This window comes from Lygodium microphyllum, chromosome 11 (assembly GCF_053477565.2).
Source record: "Lygodium microphyllum isolate KBCC chromosome 11, Lygodium_microphyllum_v1.1.10, whole genome shotgun sequence".
NCBI lineage: Eukaryota > Viridiplantae > Streptophyta > Polypodiopsida > Schizaeales > Lygodiaceae > Lygodium > Lygodium microphyllum.
In genome coordinates this window covers 141,057,176-141,083,358 of record NC_141145.1, presented here as the reverse complement: position 1 = coordinate 141,083,358, position 26,183 = coordinate 141,057,176, and positions in this window count along the sequence as shown.

Sequence of the window (26,183 nt, the reverse complement as noted above, 5' to 3'; positions counted from 1 at the left end):
TACTTCTTGTCGTGCCTTTTCAGCATATCACACATAGTAAACTCCAATAAGAATGCTTTTTGCCATGTCATTGCCCATGATTTTGCTCAATCTTGAAAGCGCTAGATGTAGCTTGCTTTTTACATTGCAAATCTTAAGTGTTGCCCTGCTCTTCATCCCTACTTTACTCCAACTCATAATAACATTGAGGGTTCATTAAACTAACCATGCTAACATCATTTGCAGACACGATACTTCTCTCTAGACTTAGGTGTGAAATAGATTTACTCTTCATGATATGCATTCACACTGAATGTATACATTCACCATATACATGAGTAGTTCAATCCCATATGCATGCATTTCAAATACTTTTACTTATGTTCTTCTTTAGAGTTTTTAGTTAGTGGACTTTCATCCACATGATATCCATACCCTCTAAACATGCACATCCTCGAACATGTGCCACATTTCTTAATCTTTAGCAAGTTTAGAATCTTCTTCTCAATTAGAAATGATCTTTCCCACACAACCATATCAGCATATTACATCTTTTAACAAGAATGTGCATACATCATTAACAGCTTTGGTCCTCAAAGCTAAGCCTTCAACTTGATTTGTGTGGTCCTCCCATGCAAGCACAATATACCTCATTTGCCATTATCCCATAGGCATGGTGACTAAGTCCACAACCCACTTAGAGAGTGGGTAAGTAGTAGAATGTAAACCATCACAATGTCTTACATAAAAATATATCTAGTAAGTAGTGCGAGTCTCCATAAATTGTAAGACATCCTTGTACATGGCTTTCCACCAATATCTCTCCTTTATATTTTCAATTGTGGCCCAAAATCCTCGATCCATAAGCTCTCATGAAACTCCCTCATAATCTTTAGATGAGTATCTTTGTCACATACTACTCATCATGGGGTATCTCTCTTATGCTTTGGTTGTTTTTTTCATAGAAAGTCATTCTTTAGAAAACATTCTATGTTTTTCTTTTGTTACTCTTAAACTTTGAATTTGCCCACCCTTCTCTTCTTGTCAAAGTACTCAAGTATCCCTACAATTTCAATCTCTTCATCATTTGTAATCATATCTTCATTATCTTCATACCTTGCTCTTGAAATCATATCATCCATTGGATTATCCTTTCCTACTATATGTCAAAATTTAGGATTCATGGACTTAATGTAGGCAATCCACCATAGCATAGCAATGTCGGGAGTGAAACAATTAATGATAAAGAGGTAAACAATTTGTTTCCACAATAATTATCGCTCTAATAAAATAATATTGATTGCATTTCAAGGCTATAACCACTCCCCACAATTCTCTTTGATGTGTGGATACCTTCTTCATCTTTTATTTTGGCATTTTGGCCCCAAACCTTACTACATACATATTTCTTGCATCATCATCTTGCCCAATAGCCCAATCATGCCCTATAGGACGCATACCAATAGTAACGATGATGGGCCTTCCACATGCATAATCAACTTTCCTCAATGTAGATGCAGTTCATATCAATCTCTTTAGCTTTCTCATTATCTTCTTGTGCATTCTATCCCACTAAAGTTTTTGACATTTTCTCAATAATTGATAAAGAGCATTTGAATATGTGCAAAGCGAGGAATCCAAATGAGATAAAACTCATAGGCTCCCAAAATCTCCGCACCTTTGCAATTGACATGCAAATCTCTTCCTTCCTATAGATAACATTTGCTTTTGCTAGAGATGGCCATCAGCCATATGGACCACACATGTTACCCACAATAAAAACCTCATTTACTCCAAAAAATGACTTTAGCCTTGAAAGTGTGAGATTCACATCTTCCAATCTAGTCAATATCTTTTCACAATCAGCTATGTGCTCTACAACAAATCACTTAAATCCCTTTTCATCCAATTCTTCACCTTAGTCCTCTTTTGCACACCCTTTTACTGGTACATCATCCAGAAAATACATAATAAGCTATGGTATGTAATCTTGCAACACTCTATTTATTGCATTCATCATGTGAGAAATAGATTTTGTTACTCTTTGTGGTAAAGTGTACACCCACAGTAAGCCCAATGGTGTTTTCATAATAGTGAGATCCCTACTCTCTATAGAATTAATCATAATTAGAATATAAGTCACCCAATGAGCAAATTGCTCCCCCAACAAAAGGCTCTACAAATTTATCCACAACTAGATCCACCCCTACATTTCTAATGGTCACTTTGTTAATTGGTTGTATATCTTGAATAAATGTCAATGTTCCATTTTTCTTGTTCATTGTAAATTGTTTGTTTGAATGTAGAGTAGTTGAAGAAGGCTCTGAAATTCCCATCACAATCTTCTCATTTAGTATGTCAATCAACTTGGGTAGATGAGCCATTGGCATGCTATGAGAAAAAGCAAGGTTGGGCTGCAACATGAAGGCATCAAAAAGTAGATTGACGGCACTCCAAAGACAGAAGTGAAAAGGTGTATCAAACTACAAAAATCTAGAAACATCTTGAAGGCATTAAGTGCTCTAGGATAATTCAAGAACTAAATTTAGTATCTAGCATACTTGAATGCTCATTCTAGTGACGTTTTTTGAGTGTGTGCTCACTCCCATGCAAGTTGTAAAATTAGTATTGCACATGCAAAAATAGCACCATGTATATACAAGTCAAATTGAAACTAGGCATGTTGGTCAAGTTAATGATCCTCTAGTTGTGTGCAATTAAGTGTTTGGCCATAGTTATGCAAAAGTAAATGGCCCTACCCATATATGAAGAGTCTATCCCATATTTGACAGAAAAAATTAATCAAAGAGACTTTATGGTTGCAAAATGAACATTGCTTATCCCTTCTCTACCTTCTACCATCTTTGTGAGTTTCTGTGTGCACACAATTAGTGAAGAGAGCATGCTATCATCACCTAGATCCATTGAGAGAAAAGGGACCCTTCCAGCTATTGATTGCATGCTTATTCACCTTGTTTTTTTCCATCTACCACTATTTGTGGGGAGAGAGAGAGAGAGAGAGAGAGAGAGAGAGAGAGAGAGAGAGAGAGAGAGAGAGAGAGAGAGAGAGAGAGAGAGAGAGAGAGAGAGAGAGAGAGAGAGAGAGAGAGAGAGAGAGAGAGAGAGAGAGAGAGAGAGAGAGATCTCATCAAGGAGATTTGAGAGAGGGGGAGGGGAGAGAGATAGAGATAGTGAGCTTGCATTGGCTTGAAGGAACAAGCAAAGGAGTCTATTTTATTGCATGCAAACTCATGGGATTGAGGAGCACGAAGTTGCAAAGAGGTGCACCATCTAAAAGTTAAGAGCTTGAGTGGAAGCACAAAGCAAAAGCAAGAGTTGAGTGAAAGAGAGAGACGGCATATGTGGAAACTCCAATAGTCACAATGTGTGACCACCCTTCCTTTATTCAATTGTCATTAAAAGAAGAAATAATAAAGCGATGGTGATAGGCACCCGCTTTAGGCCTTCTCTTTGATTTTGCTCTCTTGCTTATATAAAGCATCTTCAACTAAGTTGAGTTTTCTATCTATCACATTTTTCGAGGTTTCTATCACTTGCTCATAACCTTTGTTAGGTTTGTCCACACTATTGAGTAGCATGGCAATGGATTCATCTTTTTTAATTTAAATCTAGCTTGAAAAACTCCATTAAAATATATTTTTCTGAGTTCTTTTCTTGGGAGATGAAGGTTTTGTCTAATCCATCATAGGATTCTTTGACTTTTATAACGCTCGATATGTGATGAAGAACATCATCTATCTAATAAGCCCCATGCTATTATCTGAGTGTTGTATTATTTTTACTTTTCCATGTTGGGTCGTCAAGAGTCTCAAGTTCTCCAAATATGTCCCAAGGATCTTTCACCAACACTAGATGATACGTGGTTTTTGTTTTCCAAAGGTGAAAATTGTTGCCATTGAATTTTTCCACTGCTTCAATTTCAGACATTTTGAGAATGGAGAGGTCTTAGTGGTGATTCACATGGTAGTGTCTAACTTCAATACTAGGGTGAGGTTTTTAGGATAATGAAGATTGATCAAAAATAAAAAATTTATTGAGAGAAGGACTTTATTTTTACACTATATGATTTCCAATTTAAGGTATGTGAGGACATCCTTTTAAAGAATTGCATAAAGAGAGGACTTACACAAATATGAAGGTACATCAAATTAGTGTGAACATGGGCTATTTTGAGACTTGTTCGAAGACTTATGGTGTGAATGAGCTCAAAAGGGGTTGGAATGATCTAGTTTTACTCAACTAGTTTGGAGACTTACAATGTGAATGAGCTCGTAAGGGGTTAGAATGATCTAGCTCTACTCAACCAATGTGAACAAGAATTAATTGAGAGAGACATTTTAACCTTAATAACAAAGGATTCAAAAAAAAAAAAAGCTTTTAATAAAATGGGCGTGAGTGGATGCCTTAATTCACACCAAGTCTTTGAGATGCTTTGGTCATCAATGGCGTTCTATTCATTGACATCCTCTTGCAGTAGGCAATTAGTTTGAGAGCTTTGACCTCTTCCTTAAGCAGCAAATTAATCTCTCTTTCTTCTCTTCTCTCCGACTCTAGTCCTTCTAGAAGCACACCTCTTGCTTGTCACACAAGCTTTCCCCTATCTTACCTTGAACTAGAAGCCCTTGTGCATGATGCAAGAAATCTCCTTAAGTTACCCCCTTAAGCAAAGAGTTTAAATTGTCCCCTTGCTTAGAGGTCTCACTTAACAACACAAAAAATTTTCATTTTGAGCCAGCCTTCTAATGGTTGTACTTTCTTCAATGCTAGCCATTTAAGGAGCCCCAAAATGTGATGATGACCAAATAAGAATGAATTTACTTATAGCTTGCTTGAATAGAATCTCTTCCGATGTAATTGATACTCTTGAGAGCCTTCAAAATAGAGCCTTGAGCTTCTTTGGCTAGTACCTCCTTCCTTATCTCAAGCTTCTCCACCTCATGCGTAGCTATAAATGCCTCTCTACCTCACACACCTCAAGGATGAGGGTCTAATACCATGTTTTAAAAACATGATTTGAAAAGAAGATGGGAATGAGCTATGGGGGAAAGAAGAAGAATAAGTAGAGAATAACAACACCATGAAAAAGACTTGATTTATTTGATGGTTGAGAAAGTCCATTTTTTAATAGCTTTTTTAGCTAGGATACACTCTTCTCACCTTGCTTATGGGGTACAATACTTTGACATACATTGCATGTGCCTTTAGCATTGCCTCTAGCACCATAAATCTTAACATAGATTAGTGCAAGGTTATGAGGAAGCCATAAGAGTTGATGATTAGTTGAAGGAGAGGAACACTAAAGCCATTAAACTAGGTATAAGTAAAGCCATAGTAAAAGAGTCACTATTGAGGCCACTATGCATAGTGGGTGAACAATTTGTGAGTAGCATGAGTAACAATTTAGATCTCCCCCAAGAGATGTCAAATCTCAAGTTGAAACTTACAAAACTCTAAGAGGTCTTGAAAAGAAGGCTTATGAGGCCTAGTTTCCAATGCACGCATTACATAGACAACCACTTCTACTAATGGAATGCTCCGAACCACGACTTGAATTTTGAAACAATTGTGGAGGTTTGGACAAACATAGCTAATTGTCGATTGCTAAGGAGACTTCCCTATCCTCAACCCTATGCTTATAACCCTTATCAAATGAAATGATGGTTCCACTATAGTAGAGGAGATCCTTTAGCTCTACTTGCACCAAATGATTAGAGATAATTAGCACCTAGGGTGGCAAACATCAATCCTATATGTATATCAAGACTCCCTACACCAATTGCAACACTTCCACAAAACTATGCTCCCATTTACTATGTGGAATAGCCACTAGATGAAGAACCATATATGTTTAATCCCTTATGCCTCATATGATGAGGAAGTTAGTGTAGTCCTTATGGGCTATAGGTCGGTTCTAGTGAGGATGTTAGGAAAAGAAAGGGGATGTGGGTTTGGAGGCATGGATGCCCCAAGGGAAATGGTTGTGTTGAGACTACAATCAACTAGGGTGTATGTTAAACACCAATGAAGTAAGAACTTTCCCAAGAAGACAACATTAACCTAAAATGCAATGAGGGTGGCATGGCTCATACATATTTAGACTAGCCTAAATGTGAGGCATCTAATAGCATTACATTTGGGTCTACAAGGCCTAATATCTCAATTCAAAAGATCAAGGCTATACATATTGGCCCCAATGACAAAGAGCTAATACCACCTACATTTCCTAGGGTCGAACTCATTTATAAGAGAGAGCATATTATTGATGCTCTCTTTGACAAAGGGTGTGGATTTTAATATATTGGACTATGATGAATGGATTGAGACCAAACAACTAGAGATTGTACCTACCAAGGTAGACATCAGACCTTACAATCGTCATACTCCCTTTTGCAAAAATAAAAAATTTTCATGGCCATAGAAATTGAAATAATGCCAATCATGTTTTAAAATCTCCCAGACCACAAATATGTGGGAAAGCAGGTTAGATCATCATGGTTTTCAATGAAGGCAATCACAACCATTCTCAAGGGAAGGGTAAGAAACCAACCTCGGAGTAAAACATAAGTCCTACTCTGAGGATAGCAAGGAAGTGCCTAAGAGTTGATCAAGGTCAAAGAGAAGAAAAAAGAGTCACTTAGTAGGAATCTCAATAGTTCCAAAGAGAAAACCAAAGCTACTATGAATGACACGATACTACTAAGATTACCAAGAAAATGTCTATATCAACAAGAACCAAGAGACCAAGTGCTTACCATAGTAAGTATCGACAAAGAGTTTGCTCAAGGTTGTGATGGGTTCCCCAAGCCCTATTGTGTGCTCAAGGGTACTATGTGAGAAATCTTTAGATATGGTTAATTAAAACACCCACATAGACACCTCCACCAACCACGGCCTGAGCTCCATCCAAAGAGAGGGAAAAGAGAGTTAAAGCAAAATGCAAATCTATGTTAAAATCCAAGTCAACTCACGAGTCAAAACTAGACCAATTAGTATCAACAAATAAGCTAGTGCTTGTCTATCAACAAAAGATACCCTAGTCTACATTAAACAAAATGTGATAGTCACAACTAGTTGCTACTTCATAAGAAAAACCAAATGTTTTCAAAAAAAAAAAAGTCTAAAAGAGGAAACAAACACATAACCTCCCTATGTTCTAAAGTTTTCATATGAGGAAAGCACCCAACTTATTGGATCCACCCAAGCATTGATCATTTTCTATCGCAGAAAGATGATCACCTACTTCCCATTAAACATAGTATTCTTTAGTTTTCTAAACAAAGCATACTAACACATTGTTTAACATTTAAAAGTAGCTGTCTTAATTAATCTTTAACACTAGGTTCGTTTCAGGTCTTCATTAAGCATAACACAAAAGCAATGAAGATAGTCCTTTCAAAATATTTTCATAATTAATCTCTTCAAAAATTCACTCTCTTCTTTAGAACGATAAGTAGCCCATAATCTTTGCGCTCCCAATACCCACCGCATCATAGTTATACATATTTCTTCTCCATCTTAGGACCAACTACGTAACCGTCCTTCTCTAACCAAGGCACTCTCATTATGAGTTGCCATAGGAGGAAACCTTTTTTACTGAATCTTTCCCACCTTGTATTCTCTCTTCATTTCAAGGTTTCTCTAGTACACCAACTCCATGCAATGTGCCCCATTGACAATTCTCTTTTGATCTTAGGATGGCTTTGAGTATTGCTACCGGAATCCCACTAGTTCTCGATCTGCTTAAGGGATGAACCTTGCTCACATGTTTGACCTCTCATCTAGGTGGCGATCTATACTCTAAATGGATATAAACTAGTTAGATGTAAGTCATGATGGTGGCAAGACCTTGGTAAGAGTACATAGTAGACATAGTGTTGCCTCTTATGGTGAATCTACACCGATTGTAGTGCTTCCTCTTGTGGCAAATTCATACTACATCATCACATCTTGTTTGCTTGGTCTTTTCGAACACATCCAAAATCAACCACACCCATCCATAACAAGAAATGACTTTAACTAAGATAAAACATATTGATTGAGTAGCAAGTTCACCACTAGCATTCATTCCTGGCTAACACACTTCCATTAAACCAAGCAATACTTTTTATGTACATATAAGAACCCATTTAATATTATTGTAATGTCTCCATCCTCATGGCAGTGCACTTGTAGGATTGATATCTTATCATATCCATACTTATTCCAACATCCACACATAATAACATTTCAAGAAGACCTCTAATCTTATAACTACCTCCCTATTGTATAGTTTTCATTATTACTTATGAGGTATCTAATGCTTATATTTTTGTTATTTAAAAGTCTTTGAATTTTTTCATATTAAAGGTACATATAATCTATTATTCTTAAAAAAAATTTATTGAATCTTCAAAGATGTTGCTTATGTCATGGGATCTTTGAGGTGTTAGCATGTGGCAAGAGGAGAGTAAAAGATATGATTATTATAAAGTCAAAAATCCATGTTTCAAAAGGTCTTAACTCTAATTAGTCAAGTGTTAATTTTGGGGGGGGGGGGGGGGGAGTACAAAATATCCATAGAAAATTTATCAAATCATAAATAGAAGGGGAGTACTATCCTTTGATTTTAATTAATGGGGATGGGGTTATCTTTATTTAATTAAAGATCATTTAATGAATTTAAAAGAGGGAAGGGGAAGAGTACTCTATATTAAAGGTCAATCAATGAAGTTTAGGGGGATGAGGGAGTACCCTCCATTATTAAAAAGGTCATTGAGAATGAATTTTTGGGGAGGGAAGAGAGGGAAGAGGTGGTGGTGATGGGAGAGCAAGGTGGTGTATGAGGTGGTGGGGTGAAGATGGCTATCACACTAACCCCCTTAATTTTTTTCTTTTTATCTTCTTTTTCCTATCTCATTAAGGTTTAAAGAAACCTTATTACTAGTACACATTCCTATGTATTTTATGTTATTTGCTCTTGCTCTCATCCTCATGCTTTGCATGCATCATCTCATGCATGTAAATTCTCATTCTCTCTTTAACATGTATATTAAGGTTTTACATACATACATACATACATACATGTGTGTGTGTGTGTGTACTTGGGGGTGATTTTTTGTGGGTTGGGAGGGGAGATCTATGCAAAAGGTTTGTGTACAACTTCTCTTTTTCCTCATTGTCTTCTCTATAGATAATGCATAGTTCCTGTGATAATTCATTCACATGCGGTCCCTGTAGAAATTCATGCGCAATCCTTATGCAACTTAATTATGACATTTGTAATTGTTCACATGGAAGAACTGATGCATACTCAAGGAAGAAGTCCTAATGGCATAACCAAGGGGAAAATATAAATTTTTGGGAAGGGAGGGGAGAAACAAAACACAAGAGGAAAAGCAATAATTCATTGATTCTAAGATAGGATCATTACATCCTTTTTCACTTAAAGAAATCAAGATGTCCTCATCTCGCGAGAAACTCAAAGTGGGCTCTCCTAAGGACTCGTCTATCCATGTAGCATCCTATTTGAGGAATTCCTTCCATTGGATAAGATACTTGCAAGGAGTATGATTTCTAAGAGGCTTTTCCTTGATCTCTATGATTCTATCAAGTTGAACATGTAAAATTCCTTGAGTTGGCATTACAATTTATCGATCATCTAGGACATGATAAGGCTTTAGAAGGATTTCATGAAATACTTTGAGATGAGGTGGAAGTTGTAGTCTATAGACTAATGCCTTGGTTGTTAATTGAAGTATGAATAGTTTTCTCTTTCAACTTCTTTGTTGAGAGATGGATCCAATTCATCACTTCATAAGCAAGAGCTTCATTATATGAGTCAAGAGTTTTAATTATTCTCCAACCTAATATCTTTTTGCAATCATGGTGGAGCTTGTTCAAAACAGAGTTGTGTATTTTTGCATATTGGTTGTAAAAAGTAGCTAGTACCTACAAGGGAGTAGTCTATATGTCCTTCATGAAGTGGTAATATATAGGCTAGATATATAGTACTCAATCATGAAATTCTTGTACATAGATCATAAAGTAAGCAAGGGGTTCACTCAACGTATTGATCCCTAAATATACCCCTAGGTAAGTTGGAAAGATATTCAAACCTCGTAGTTGTTGACTTGAGATCTAGGAGTTACAACAACCCAACTTAGTTGGACAATTTTAGTGATTTTATGATAGACCCATTGATTGTGGATCATTGTCTCATTGTCTTTGTATAGCATGGAACTTGTTTGGCTCTTATGGAACATGTAGAGTCGAGCTAGGCAAAGTCTCTCTACCTAACACAACTTCCATCAATCATACTCAATACCATCAGCCAAATCGATATAGATACATAAATATGAGGATATCATTCTCCATCCTTGATATTGAGTCCAGTGGTTTGGATTAAACTGACGCTCCAACTTCATTTGTATTGCTTGAGCCAAAAAAAAATTGAAGGTAATCTAGATCTTGCTCCTCTACTCCTATTATGAAAAGTATGCAAGTTTATTGTTTGCCTTTGAAGAATACATCCATAAAGCTTGGTATTCACTGTGAGGGGGCTACCTATCTATAGGTGATGAATCTCGTTATAAATCATGCTTGTTTTGTGTCCAAAGAAATTTCATTTTTCTTAGTTTTGATGCTTTAAGTTTATTTTTGCTAGTTGTGACAATTTATTTCTCAAAGCAATCTCAATTTTATTCCATAAATCTTGTTGATCACTTCATTTTGATTCCCCTCAGAGGGTTATCTATATTCCTTCTAGATATATCCCTTTTAGATATGTTAGAGTTAAAGCTCCCTACAACCATTGCATATATGAGAAGCTTTGGAGTGATTAGTGAAGAAGATGAGGAAGATATTGACCTTGTTGCTGCCAAGTCCACATATCGATACTATGTAATAGTTATATATATGTAGCTTTCATAATTTGCCTAAATAGTTGCAAGAGAAATAATTATATTTTCCTATATTTAGTTCTTTTTTTGTTTTGTTTAGATTGACTCATTATCTTAGAGATTAGTTTGATTGATAAGGGTACTTTTTGAGATGTGTGGTAGAAACACAATTTTGTTCGTTTTTCTCTCTTCGGGATATTTTGAGAGTTTGAAAAAAATGGTCCCTTGAATAGCTTGTTTAATACAAATTTTCAATATGAGTAACAAGATTATCCCTCATAAAGTTACAAATTTTGTGAAAAAACTCCAAGTTTTGGCAAATACATTGAAAAACTCCAAGTTGTGGAAAATTTTGTGAAAAAACTCCAAATCTGAGGACTTGCTTTTTTAAATCCCCCCTTGCCCACCACTGGCAAGTGGTAGTGTACTAGTTGTAAGTGATAGGGAGCTTTTATAAGTGGTAGTAGTCTACTTGAAAGTTTGTTTACCACTTTTAAGTAGTAGGATACCACTTATAAGGCAAAGCAAACCACTTGGGAATGGTAACTCACGACCTAGAAGTGGTAGTGCCCCAATTACAAGCTCTTGGGAGCACTTGAGAGATGAGTACACCATTTGTAAGTCAGAGGGATCATTTTTGCAATTGGTAGTGTGCCACTTCCAAGTGGTAGGGCAAGTTATTGAAGACCAATTGGAAGTGATATAGGACTAGTTCTAAGTAGCGGGGGACACTTCAAGTGGTGGGGGACTATGATATTGATGCTATGCATCCGAATATGCTTATGGAATATCTTGAGCTTCGCATTTGAGCTCTACTTGTAAAGTTTAGAAGAGTAGTGGGGTAGCACTTGCAAGTGGTACGGGACCGATTGCAAGTTATTGAGGACCAGTTGCAAGTGATATAGGACCAGTTCCAAGTAATGGGAGACTACCTGCAAGTGGCAAGGAACCGCTTGTAAAGTTTAGAGGAGCAGTTTCACATTAGGGGAGATTTGGGCTCAAGTTTGGGGCTTGTAAGAAATTTCACCTCAGCAAAGAGAGAGGTAATTCAAAAATAATAAAAATGGTACAAATTTTAGTTTAATTATTTTTTTATCTTTTTTTCAAAATGCATAAATTAGCATAAGCTTTTAAGTTGTCAATTACCATTAATCAAGAGTACAAAGGTTAGTACTAGCAACATAGACTAGTCAATGCTTAGAATTTGATGGCTCGTATCTAGATAAATTTGAAACACACTTCATTTTCATCAAAACTTGAGCCAAAATACCGTATCAAGACTTGAGCTATCTTTTGATATGTAATGTTTGACACATTTCCATTTTACGTATTCTCATTTCTTCAAAGAAGCTCCAAACAATATTGAGAAGCTTGTGAGGATGGCTTCAACTAAATCAAAATTATAGAGAAAAATGGATGGGGCCTGATTATTATCAAAGAGGTATAGGAGACATGTGTATCACCTCTATAACAAGCTTGATATATACAGATGTGTGAGTAGATGGTCAAATCTATATTAGAGAGGCATATGTGAGATGTACATTATCTTCATAACAATCCTGATCATGAATATGAATCCTTAAGTAAGAGAAATGAATCTTTTATTTTGTCTTCTTCTTCTAGTAAAGAAATATCAAGATTCTATAATGTAACAAAAAGCTTTGAGATATGCAAGATATGAAGCTACAATAGGGTGCTATAAAGAGGAGGATATATGTAATGAAGTAAGACATTTTCTAAGCATCTTTCATTTTCTAAGCATCTTTTCACGCTCATTGTTTCTATATCTCAAATCATTTTCATTTGCTTGATTAAAATTGACCATCGATTTTTGAGAACAGGTCTATCCAATAAAAAAACATACAAATGCATATATTAGAATGTTATTGAGTCTATCAAAGTGGCAAATCCTTTGAGACATAAATCTTATATGTTGGGGTTTTTCTTGTACAAAAGGTTTAGTTGTATCAAACAAAGAGTGTCATGTACTTGACTAGTTTAACCTTGGGTTTCAAAGTGATTTACTAATTTAAAATATATTGAATTCTTTGATAGCACAACATATAGAATCATATCCCTTGACTTCCAAATGAATATAATAGTATATCAATTCAATCAACTCAAGGGATGGAGAACCATGGCATCAAGTGCATTCATATTACTCAACCATACAAGATGCAATGGAGTGTAGAAAGCTAATATTCTAGAGGAATTATACTAATAAGCACATAGAAATACTACTCCACAAAGCCAATCCAAAATGAAGTAATGCAACAGTTAAAGAAATAATCAATGAGAAAAACATGGCACAAATCTAATGTAGTAATTAAGTATCCTTAATATATTGTGGGAATGGAATATCTGTACTTAAACCTCCATTCTATTTGTTGATTCCATATCCAATAAAGCTATCATCATATATCATAAGTTGCAAAATTTGTTGATACAATTAATTATATCGTAAACTCTTCTCAAGTTCTCATAAGCTTCATAAATACTAGAACATTTACAATTAATTACACCATGGATACCAAAATCACAATACAATTCATTATACCAAAACATTTTTATTCTTCTCAAGTACAAGCAAAACATCACTCCATGTTGAAATACTTTGTTCCTTAACCTTGATGGATGAAGGATTCAAAGGATCTTGTGACTATGATGGGTGCTTGTTTAACTTATGTCTAGCATACCCTAAGCATTGCATACACTTAGCCTATGTGAGGTGTATGCTTATTTCCTCCTCTGAGACAATATTAGTTGGGAGATCCATTTCAAATGGCACTGCATGCACCTCATGGTCCAAGCCTACTTCTGTAGCTTGGTCATTTCTATTTTGAAATTTTATCTCATGTGGTCGTCCTTTTTGTTTTCTATCTCTTGACTCCATTGCATCGCCAAGTTTATGAGAGCTACAACCATCTAGAGCTCTTATTTTTGTTTGAACTATTTCTTTATTCCCAGAAATGAAAGGCTCTTCATACATGGGGGTGCCAAGAATTGCTCCTTGAACTGTTTGAGCTATGAACACATGTGAAGGGGTGTTTCTTGTTGCAACCACCCTATTAATAAGAGCATTCATCTTGGGACCACTTCCAGAGTATCTTCCAGTTATGAAGGCTAGTTGCCTTGAACATTGAATATATGAGTTGATCAAGCCAGTGATGCATGCATCATACAAACCAATTTTCTTCTTTCCATCCTCCCCTGCCAACCGACTTACATACGTGCTCTCAAGGGAGCCCTCTCCCAAGGAAGTCCTCTCAAGAAAGCCCAACCAATTTGTGTTGGGAATACAAGCCCTCTCCCAAGGACTCAAGGAAGCATGCAACCCAATAAAAAAGTTAGCAATTCCTCTTACATGTCTATTTTGTTCTCATATTTGGGTGTATCCACCCCAATGATATTAGTACATGTGCATTTAACAAATGGAAACAAATAAAAACATTTACATGTGTAGTATTACCCTAATGGTCTATCCTATTCTCCCACCATTGATCCATCTCTTCAATGCTACGGTACTATCTCGAGGTAGTCCTACTTGTTGCCACCAATTTTGTATAGTTGTGGCACTCCTCTTGCCCTTTTCAATGGATTTTGAAAGGCGTCACCTCTCACATAAATTCAAATGATGCTTTCGAAGGTTTAAAGGCACGTATTTTGTTGTGTGCTTTTGTAAGCTTTGTTCCTAGTGAAACAAACACGATCGCTCTCTTCCTTCCAACACATTCTTAGGTCCCCCATTGAAAATAATGTGGATTGCCATCCAATTTGCACCTGCTTTATCTACCATAAAACCTACAAAGTCTACAGGAGGGTGTCCACACTCGAGCCTCACATTATTAAGGCATCTCCAAAAGAGAATTTATGTTTCTGTATCTCTTCGTTTGTATCACAAATAGCAATAACCATGATCCCCTTCAAGCTGCAATAAAATATATAGTGATTAGCAACTAAAATATGTCAACAAAATTTGATAACAAGTAAAGTTCTTGAATGAACCATGGATTGTACACAGAACAAGACATTGTTGCCCAGTCATCTATTCTACGTGTAAAGTTAAAGTGAACCCAAGACTTGCAAAGGTCTCCATTTCTTGAGTGTCACATTTGATTTACCAATTCCACTCCAGAGTCAGGTCCTTTAGTAGACATCTTGAAAATGTAACTTTTTAAACCCACCCCTCCTTACCCTGAAAATCTACTACCATGAACAAAAGGAAACATACATCTTTTTTTCAACTCCGATATGTTATCAAAGCCATCTCCAACAACACACATTTCCTTTTTTTTAATGGCATGTCATGATACTATTAAACCTGCAACCTCAACAAAAGGAAGTTTGTTAAACCAATAACAATGCTACAAACCATAGTTTGTAGACTTGAATAACCAAAACTAACCTCTGATTTTGAACCAATGGCATTAACTCCTCCAGAAATTTTGTAAGCTCTTGTTCTCCCTCCACCTTTGAACCATTAGTTGTCAATGATTCAATGATAATTTGTTTTGCTACAATCATCTGAATCTGCCTAGCACCACAGTGTTGATTCACTTGCAAAACCAAGTGAACTAGAGATCTATTTTTTTTAATTGCAACCATTGAAGTCCCCGGTTGCACATTGTGTGTGTGAGTGCCTACATGAAGCATCAATCTCTCCGTGCTTGTGTCCTTTGGCAAAATGTAATAAACTTTGCTATTACAAGTTGCATAACAAGTGACAACTTTACTAGAATAGTGACAAGTGATTGAATGTTTCTTCACTTGCAAGTAGCCCCTTGCTCATTATGTTGTTGAGGTAACCATGAAAATACATTTTATTATCTTGATTGTTGCTCTCATAGTAAGGACAATTGACTTGATGACATTGCAAATATCCAAGACAATAGCTAATTCTTGAAGTAGCATCAGGGAAGATATTAGTTGGATGGGGTCTTGTCCAGAAATGACCATCATATTGTTGATGCATCCCATCCATGTTTGAAGATGTGCCATATGTAGGTAGAAGAATGAAAGCAACAAAACCATTGTACTCTCTTGGAATCTCACTAACAAAAAAAGGGCCTTCACTCATTTGCAATAAAGCCTTCAACTTCTTTCCTCTAGGCTATTAGCAATCTAAGGTAAAATCTCTTTCTTTATTGGTGGAAATGAATGAGAACTATCAAGTCCATCATCCAACTCTAAGTCAATAGCTGAAGTTGATACAGGTGCACAAAAAGCATTTGTTATAAGTGGCAAAGAAGTTTGAGATGGAGTCTCTATGAAGGAATCGAATGAAATGTCTATAATAGGTCTTGAAAGTGAATGAGCTTGTTTGCTATTTTCTACAGTGTTGTATAGTCCTTCACCTTGGTCCATTGTGAAAGTGATATCACAATGTACTATTTTATACTAACATGAAAGAGAAGAATCGAGCAAAAATTGCTTCGCACCATTGATATCCTGTTGGCCATGAACCGGGATCTCTTCACTCTAAGCGTCAAGTTGGAAAATAGTATGCAAACCTACCAGCTTCCAGTCAGGGGGTAGAAGTATTGAAGAAAATAAGAGCTCACAAGAATCTTTCCATCCCTCAGGGGCACAATACGTTCTAATGATTGGGAGTTGATTGACCATTGAAGAGTAACTTCTACCCCATCGTCTCTCACAAAGGTCGGTAGGCATTATTTATATGTTTATCGATTTCTTTGAAAGTATAAATAATAGTATGTTACCCCCAAGAAATATGGATTAAATGAGTTCTTACTCCATGGGCAAGTTCTTAGTGACGGTTGAAGTTGCGAATCAGTCCATTAATGAACCAAATCATTAAAAAAAATTCTATATATTGAAAAATCACAAGAGTTAGTTAAATTTAAAAAAAATTAAAATCCTATCTTCCTAAAAATAAATTTAGCAAGTATTTATAAACCGTTTTTGAGGTCATGATGTAGCATAGATTTTTATTAGCACATTTTATTTTGTTAAATGTCAGGCATCGTCATCATTTATATATTTTAGTAAATAATTTTTTTGGTACTCAAGAGAAGCATTATCTCATGATGGACATTCAATATGCACCTACCTCTTGCCATTGGAAGTTGTGTGTAATAGTTTAAACATATCTTCTTTTTTGTCTTATGTTTTATCATTTTCTCCTCCTCCTCCTCCTCCTTCTCCTTTTTCTTCTTCTTCCTTTTCTTTTTTCTTTCCCTCTTCTTCTCTCCCATTGCAAGTTGGAAGGCACAAAGAAGAAGCAAGAAGGAGAGCAACCCCTACAATAAGCTCAAACAAGACCAACATTCTCCATCAAACTCACTGCTTAAGCTCCACACTCCATCCCCATGGTTGAAAATCTATATTTCAAGTTTCATTTTTCCTCCATGGCTGAAAAAATGAAAGAGGAGGTAGACAATGAGAGGACAAAAATGGGAGGGGAGAGAAAAAAAGGGGAGGTAGAGAAGGAGATGGTAAACTGAAAAAATGGGAGGGGAGGAGACCTTTGGGACACTCGAGGCTGTCTACGTTAATGTAGACAACTATCAGGGGTTGGAAGTAGCCCCTTTTGGAGGGAGGAGGAGGAGAGGGAGAAGGCGGGGAGGGGGAACCCTCGACACCTCCCAGTTGTCTATCCGCAGGGTGTTGTTGGTGCGATTCGCGAAGTTGTTAGTTTGAGGCCATGGTGGTAGTAGGAGGTAGAGGGGACAAACAAGCCAGTGCTCTCATGTGGAAGTAAAGGCGGAAGGAGACACAGCTATTTTGACACCTCTATGTTGGAGACCTCGTAAAGATGTAAGGCCACGGTACGATTGTAGGCGGCATTCTCTATCTACCACGTTGCCTAGGCAGCATTTTTGAGGTCATATGCTCCTGAATTCATCTACAGATCTAAGCAACAGCTTTGGAGGATGTAAGACTGGCCATCTATCACCATCACATATCTAGGCAACAACCCCTCCGCCTTAAACCACTCCCCTCTCAGCCCCTCCTCCTTAAACCACTAGTGTGGGAGGGAGGGGGGGGGGGGGGGGGGATGCTCCCCTACACCCCCTCCATATAGAGTGGGTGTAAACCGCATGAGTCCAAGGCATGAAAAATTAAACCATTTTTAAATCACACGCAAATTTTTCTAAAGAAATAAATGTGACATTATTTGGTTTTTATGGATTGGAAATTGTCAGACACTCGGCATTGTCTACGTCAATGTAGACAAGAACAAGGGGTTGAGAGTATCCCCTCTTTGGGGGTGGGGGGGTGAAAATATTATAAGGAGGTTCAAATGATTAACAAAATTTAATATATTTATTAAAATCAAATTAAAAATGATATTAAATTGTGTTGTTTATATCAAAAGGTCATATTTTAGTGAAGATTAATTAATAAAACATGTGATTTAGTCAAGTTGTCTTCATATTTAAAATGATTTATTGTTTGTTTTAGTGCTTTTGAGCATGGCTAGAGGTCCACATAGTGGTGGTAGGAGAGGTCAAAGCAAAAGGGGCCGTCTAGGTAAGTCATTCAATCACTCTTTTAAATTTTCACATTCTATTCTTAATGGTTAAGCAACTCTTTTAATGTTCCATATAAATTGTATATTCTATTTTCAAACTATTTTTGTAGATACTTTCATTACAAGGTTAAGATCCAGCCTATGCAATAGACTAGTAAGTATCGATCAAGAAGCGTCCCCCCATGCATTCTCTAAATCTCCAAATAACAAGGGTGGAAAATCAACAAAAAAATGCCATTTCATTGATGATGAAGCGCATGAGGATAGCATGGATGAAGCAAGCAATGGCATTCATGCTCATCCTATGAGTACTCACACTACCACCATGAAGTGTGAAAGAAAATAAAGAGGTGAGTGAGCATGATAGACACATTGGAGAGAATGTCAAGTTTGGGCTTATGTCAAATGTGTTGACCTCATTTTTGGTAAGGAGGTCTACTTCTCCTCCTCCTATCCCTTTGTGTAGAGATACATCAACTGTTTTTCCCGTAATAGTGGGCAAGCTAGAGACATGCAATCTTTCTCTTCTTCTATGCTTTTTTACCCTATAAGGCTATAGGGCTTGCATCTAGTTCTGATACATGGTTGATTTCATCTTTTGATAATGCTTCATATATGGAAACAATGGGCAAATTTTTGGTTTCTTTAAGAAGGCCATTGGTGAGCTAATTGATGTATCTCCCCCAAAATTGGAAGAGTGGGGCCCTCTTTGGAGAGAAGCTATCCAAAGGTTTGAAGATGAATTGATTGATGAGTGGATTGATTTAAGAGGGCACAAGTTTTTGGTATGGGACTATAATTATAGGTTGAAGACATGGATGAAAAGGATAAAGGAAGGTAACTATGCATTATCTTGTTTTCTCTTGTTTATTGTGATGATACTTCATTCTTTGACTAATTATTTATTTCATTATTTGATGTATGTAGTTTATAATGAAGATATTTCACGATATGTTAGAGTTCTATGTCAATTCCTTCAAGAGGAGAAGAAGAAAGAATGAGAACTATTGTTAGCATTTGATACATCAAATGAGTAAGTATACTTATCACTATTAGCTTTTTCAAATGGGTTAATAAATTATCAATTATGTGTGAAGGTCAATAGTTTTTATTTATGTGTGAATCTCAAAATATAAAGATAATTTATGTGTGAATGTCAAGAGATTTTCTTTATACCAATAGGTTTCATTTACGTGTGAATGCCAATAGGTTTCATTTATTAGTTATGTGAATATGAATAGGTTTTATTTATGTGTGAATCTTAAAATTTAAAGACAATTTTCAATGTTGTAGTGTAACAAGAGCACATATCAAACCCAACCTAGGCCATGAAATTTTCATGTTCCAAAAGTTTGGCATCACCAATAAACAAAGCATTTTGGAAAGGACGAGCCCTTCTCAAAGACGATGGACTAAAATAGGGTATGAAATTGAAGGCAAAAGTAACCATGCCAATGATCCATGGTACAAGAACCCATGTTTGCTGATATCACTTTTAGAGTGGAAGGTAAAAAAATTGGTATAGTATTTTAGTTTTCACCATAACAAATCGTGGTATCTTGGATTTAACCATAACTAAGAATAGTGTATTGGTTTTTTGTTTAGGATGACTATAACTCTACCATACTCAAAGAGGAGGCCCATCTCAAGGAGCTTGCATTGCCAGAGGAAAATTATGAGGCGAAAAGAAAACAATTCATAAACAAAGAGCAAGATAAATTGAGGGACAAAGGATACAAGTACCTTGGAATAGCTAATCCTGCGCATGGAGAGGATTTCTTTTGTGTTTTATTTGCATTGAATTGGGATGAAAAGAACATGATGGCTATTACCAAGGACAAATTGTATGCCATTTGTAGTGCTAATATTGCTACAGAGAGGTATGCTTTCCTCATGGACTAATGTTCACTTATTTTTTGGAATTGAACTTAATTTGGTTCAACAAAATTGAAGTTATGTTCTATTCAATATCCAATATATTAGGAAAAGGGAGATTTTACTTCTCATGGCTGTCTCAAGGCAAAGGACTCCACTATGTCACACTTTGCAGATGTAAGGAGATTTCACAATTACATGAAGCAAGAGGTGTATTGGTTTCATATGATTGGAGAATGCTCCTTATTGATTAGGAGCTTACAAGTTGATGGCATTGAGATTCCAAGAGGCTTTGATGTTTTTTTAAAAGGCCAAAGACATTTGCATATTTTAAAGGCATTTACAAATATTTTTTGTGAGGTGAAGAATGTTGGAGACTTTGAGAAGGTTCCAGAGCTCACACAATTGAGCAAGAGGGTAGAAATTGTATTTTCTAAATAGAATATGTACAAAATGTATTCTAACTTAAGAGTGCTTTTGTTGTTTGTTATTATGTCTTTGGAAAAGATGGTTGTGTACTCTATAGGAAAGTGGGGTGCTAGAAAGCCTCCCTTCTTTAGTGGAGGAGTGGATGGAATTGGGATGTGAAAATTATATGTTCTCAAGAGGGGTCTGTCAGAATGGGAAATGCATGTTTGTCCATGGTGGATATGTCAGAAGTGGAGTAGCAATGGAAGTGTAAACATATGCTATAATAAACTACTGAAATACAAGACAAAAGAGAAAGGGAAAGAAAGAACATAATATAGATGAGAACTGAGATATATGCTTGAGAAATGGAATCCATATATCATACATGAGATTGTTGTATACAACAGTGAGTAACTAGCTGTGTGGGCATCGGCATCGGCTCCTCTCTCCACGGGATCTCCCGGTGGTGAACTTTTCCACACGACCTCCAGGTGGTGAACTAAACTAACTGAGGAGGAGGAGGAGGAGCCCAAAATATATATAGGCATGAATAATGCCATAAAATATGTCAGGTCGGCTAGCATTTAATGTTGACTGATTGGTAGCAATAAATGCCATAATAGCATAAAATGCTATGCACTAAAAATGCCTAAAATAACTGAATAAAGTGCCCATCCATAATACATACTCTCACACATGAGCCGACATACTCTGCTAACACCCTCTCTCAGATCATGGGTGATCTAATACAATACCATGGTACAATGAGAATGAATCAGAAACCATACAACATAGAACCACCAAGTAGAACCATGGATACCCAAGTGGTGGGTGATCAAGCCACCACCAAGGTGCCTCAGAGAGAACCTGATGTTGATGTTGATTGTACCAGCTCCTAAAGATAGAGAAGATCATAGAAACTCTCAATGTTTGTCAACAATGCCACTGATGTAGTACATGTGGCCATCTTGTCACTAATGCCACACCGCATAAATGACCATGGATTCCCCTTCTTTGGCCAAACCGCCAAAGTATCCCCTCATGTGAGCTCCAGATGAAAGCCACCCACTCTCTGTCAAAGAACCAACCCATCATGAACCTAGATGACAATCCTAACTCCAATATTTGTACCTGCCAAACTTCCCAATGTGTCAGGGATGTCCCTCTCTGGATCCTCTATATCTTTATAGAAATATAGATGAGGCATGGCTGCCCCATCTCACCACCCTCTCACAACCCCTCTCTAGCACTGGAGAGTTGTGAGGGATGATCTCATCACAACCACTAGAAAGCAGTTGAGGAAGGGGCCACCAAGCCTTGCCCAAGATCCAAAGAAAAGGATCCCTTTCACACCTTGGACTTCGCCTTGCCTGGAGGATATGAGTCAGAATTTGAGGCAAATGATGACTCGTTGAAGAAGTCTGCATCCCGCTTCATCTTCTACTCCTTTTTCTTCCTGGAAGCCACTAACTCTTTGCAGTCCTTTTGTAAATGGCCCTTCTTGCCACAGTAGTAACACTATATGATAATCCTAACGATAGATGCACCTTGAACGGTACTGCACAGAAGACCCAAGACATCAGTAGAGAATCCACATCTGGTTGTGCAATTGGGGACTCAAAGGCATGTATTAGAAGGCTTGAATTTATAAGTCAAGAGCTAGAGGATGAAGACATAGTACCGCTTGCTTATCTTAGAGTCAAACTCACTACAAAAAGAGAGCATAGTGTCAATGCTCTCATCGATGAAGGAGCAGATTTTAATATCTTGACCTATGATGCATGGACCCTATTAGGCCAACTAGAGCTCACACCGACTAATGCAACTCTTAGTCCTTATGAGGGACACCCACAAGCACTTATAGGGAAGTGCAAAATCCTTGTAACTATTGAAACGGAAAGCTTGCCTATCCTATTTCATGTTCCTCCAAATAATGCTAATTATGAAAAGGAAACCCTCCTAGGAAGACCCTTCAAAAGGGCGACGAAGTGTGAGGCCGATTATGTAGTACAGAGGATACACTTGACACTACCGGGTGTGAGGATAATCACAATCTTTAGTAAGGGTGACCTCATCGAACCTCGAGGGAAGGACAAGGAACATTCTGACATACCAGGCAAGCCTAGTAACAAGAGCGAGGACTTGTTGAAAGAGTTGATACAAGTGCATGTTGAACAGAGAGAACCAATGAGCAAGGCCATGCTTGAAACAAGAAGGTCAGGAGATAAAGCCAAGGATAGGCTTTGGACTTACAAATATCATAGAAGACCACAAAAGAAGCTCAAGCCTCATAGAAGAAGGTATTGATGGAGAGCCAGCACGACACCGCAATGGATATCCAAAGCATTGCTACGTGTTCAAGGGTATTACGCAGGTAACCAATGGATTTGGGTACCAAAACCCCCTGATGCTAAACCACCTCTGTCCAACTCAAGGCTAGACCGCATCAAAAGCGAAGAAGTGCAAGAGAAAATCTAAACAAAAATCCAAGTCTCAGGTCAACAACATTGGAGTGATTGAGCCCCTCACAATTGAAATCAAGAAACCAAACAGGACTATTCGAAAGGTAGATCCTCAGCCTAGCATGCTTAATATAGATATCACATGTAATCGTTGAGTGTGCACTAAAGCCACTAGTGCCCAAGGAGCCTTTGACTTTCCAAGAGGATAATGAGCACCATAGGCGTAATTTTGCTCATGATAAGGTTGATTGCTCAACAAGGCAAATGCCAGAATCATCTAACAGCCATGAGCAAATCTTCCAGCTAGTGCCAACTCCACCTAGGAGTCCCAAATCTCCTACACCCTATTTTCCTAAACGGAGACAGGAAGCACAACAGTAGTCATCAAGTGCAGCTGCTCAATCCCAATCTCTATCTCCATCTGGGCTTCCAAATGTCCAATATGTGTGACATGACACCACCCTTAGCTCTCAGCCTAAGGATATACCCATGCAATCCACTGTGACTAGCTCAAATATGAACAAGTGAATGCGCAAAGGGCAACAAAAGACACAACCAGTTTTGATCTACTTAAGGACTTGACACCGCAGTCTACGAATAGTGACTAGTCTACTAAACTAGTCACTACTACTTCCAATCAAGAATCACAGCAGTCATCACAGCCTTTGGCCGGACAATGTCCCTTGCAGAACATGTCCTTAGCAATTCACCTAAGGGAGAGATGTCGCAACCAACATCCTTGATACTTCCAGCACTTCCAAAGCACCTAAAGCCTAGGCTTGAGGAGAAACCTCTCAAAGATTTGGCCAAAGAGATAGCACATCTGACCAATGAACCAAAGATAAAGTGCATGATGAAGCTTGATCACAACTTAACAGCCATCACATGTACGTCCATGTGGACATTGGAAGACCAACACCAGAGCACACAAAGCTCATAGACAAACCCCTGGACAAGAAACAATATATTTGATCCCACTATGTAGTTGCCATTGAAGAAGTCATAAAGGACATCTCAAAAGCCATAGCTAGATAATTGCAGTTGATACCCTCACTCTATATTGCTCAATGTGAGACAAACAAGGAAAAGCTCGAAGCAATCAAACAAAAAGGGAAAGGACAAGGTAACTTTGTGCAGAAATGGTACTCCAACCAAAGTTTGGTAGACAAAATTAGCTACCCACTAATGACACTCACTGAGCAAAGAAAAGCCCTTTGGACATCAATACATGATCCCACATATGTTGCCCCAACCTCATTAAGAGTGTTGGCAATGGTCCATAAGGTCCAACTTTCTTCCATTGTCCAAAAACATCCCTTGTATGATGAACTGCTTCTAGAAGAGGATCTACACGTGGCTAGCAGGCTTGGAGTAGGGAGCATGGTACTTGATGTTAGCGCATATGTCTTCTATCTCACTCAAGTCCTTGCAATCCTAGATCTCTATGAAATCCATCAATACAACCCTGACTTCTTTAGCTGGTTTCATCCAAGCCTATGTGACAGGAACCCTAAACCATCTCTTGGTTCTACACTAGAGTCACTTGAACCTCCTGAGAAAGAGAAAAACTGCTCTAAACACAACACCTACTCTGATAAAAAGCCATAGAGGCATGTTCCAATGGGTAAGGACAAGAGTCTAGAGCAAACACCCAGACTAGGAGCAACTACCAATGCAATTGAATGAGGGGCTAAACATGGGGAAATTAGTTGACCTATTTTAGGGTCTTGAGTCTTCAAGGGATACACCTTGATTGCCCAAGAAAAAGAGGAGAAAACAATGAAAACAATGGCAATTGCAAGTGGTTGTAGACACCAAGAAGATTGAGACCAAGAGCATTGAAGACCTAAGGAATAAAGCATCGAGTCCATCCACCAATGAACCCATTGCTAGCTCTCCCAATGACAGTGAAACCTCAGACACATCCGTGTGTTCTGATAAGTCAAAACAACCATTACCATCAATAGTTGCTTGCAACACGCAATCCATTGACAAGAACAGAACTTGCATTGACCAATCAAGAGTGGATACAACATTGTCACAATAGGTTGACAAAACTATACCAATCACATCCGAGGAAAATCATGACACAATAGCAGCAAAGTCTTAGGAGAAACATGGAAACCCCAATGGCATAAGCAATTCTAGCATTGACCAATCTTGCTCATTTAGGCCCAAGTCCCCTAGCTATGCTAAAGCCCAAGGAAACTCCCAGAACCTTTCATGAGATAGCAATCGAGCAAGCCTTCATAGAACATAGAAGTGTCACAAAGTGCTCGATCAAGTTAGCGGCTAAACTCAAATTATTTGCATGTGCTTACATCCTTGTAGACATGGGCACATTCCCTAGGGAACAGCTTGAGGAATATTTGTCATATTTGCTATCATGGGAAGAGCAAGAATATCTCAATGAGCAATATGACAAGCTCCTACATGAATGCATGCAACTCATCTCTAACGAGGAGGCCAATGAACTACGCTTAATTGTGACATTCAACTAAGCGCTTTACCAATCAAATCTCTTAGAGATAGAGCAGCTAAAGCGACAATCAGAGGGTCGAAGTCAATTTGAAAAAAGTTTCTTTGAAAATCATGCTACAATTTGCTGAACTTGGAGCCTAGTATCAGAGAGCGATTGGCCAAATGGTAGTCTCAAAGAGACCCAACCTATGCGGTGCCAACTTCCTTTTGAGTACTGACTACCATTCGGGGTATGGACTTAGCTAAAACTAGCCAAGAAAACTCTCTGGTAGATAAAATTCTCACTAAGGAGGAGCTACATGTTGCAAGTAGACTTGGACAAGGTACCATGCTACTCGATGTTGCAGAATATCTATTGTTATTGAGTAGCTTGCCACAAGTACTGGATGTGTGTGTCACACTCCAATACAATCCTGAGTTCTACAATTGGTTTTTATCCTCATCAAGTGACATGGATTCATAAATGTATACATAAATAAACAATGTGTTTTGTGACAATGTATAGATCAATACAAAAAAAAAAAGCAAAGCCAGCACACACACAAGCAATGGTAATCAAATGTAGGTGATGTGCATCGAAGT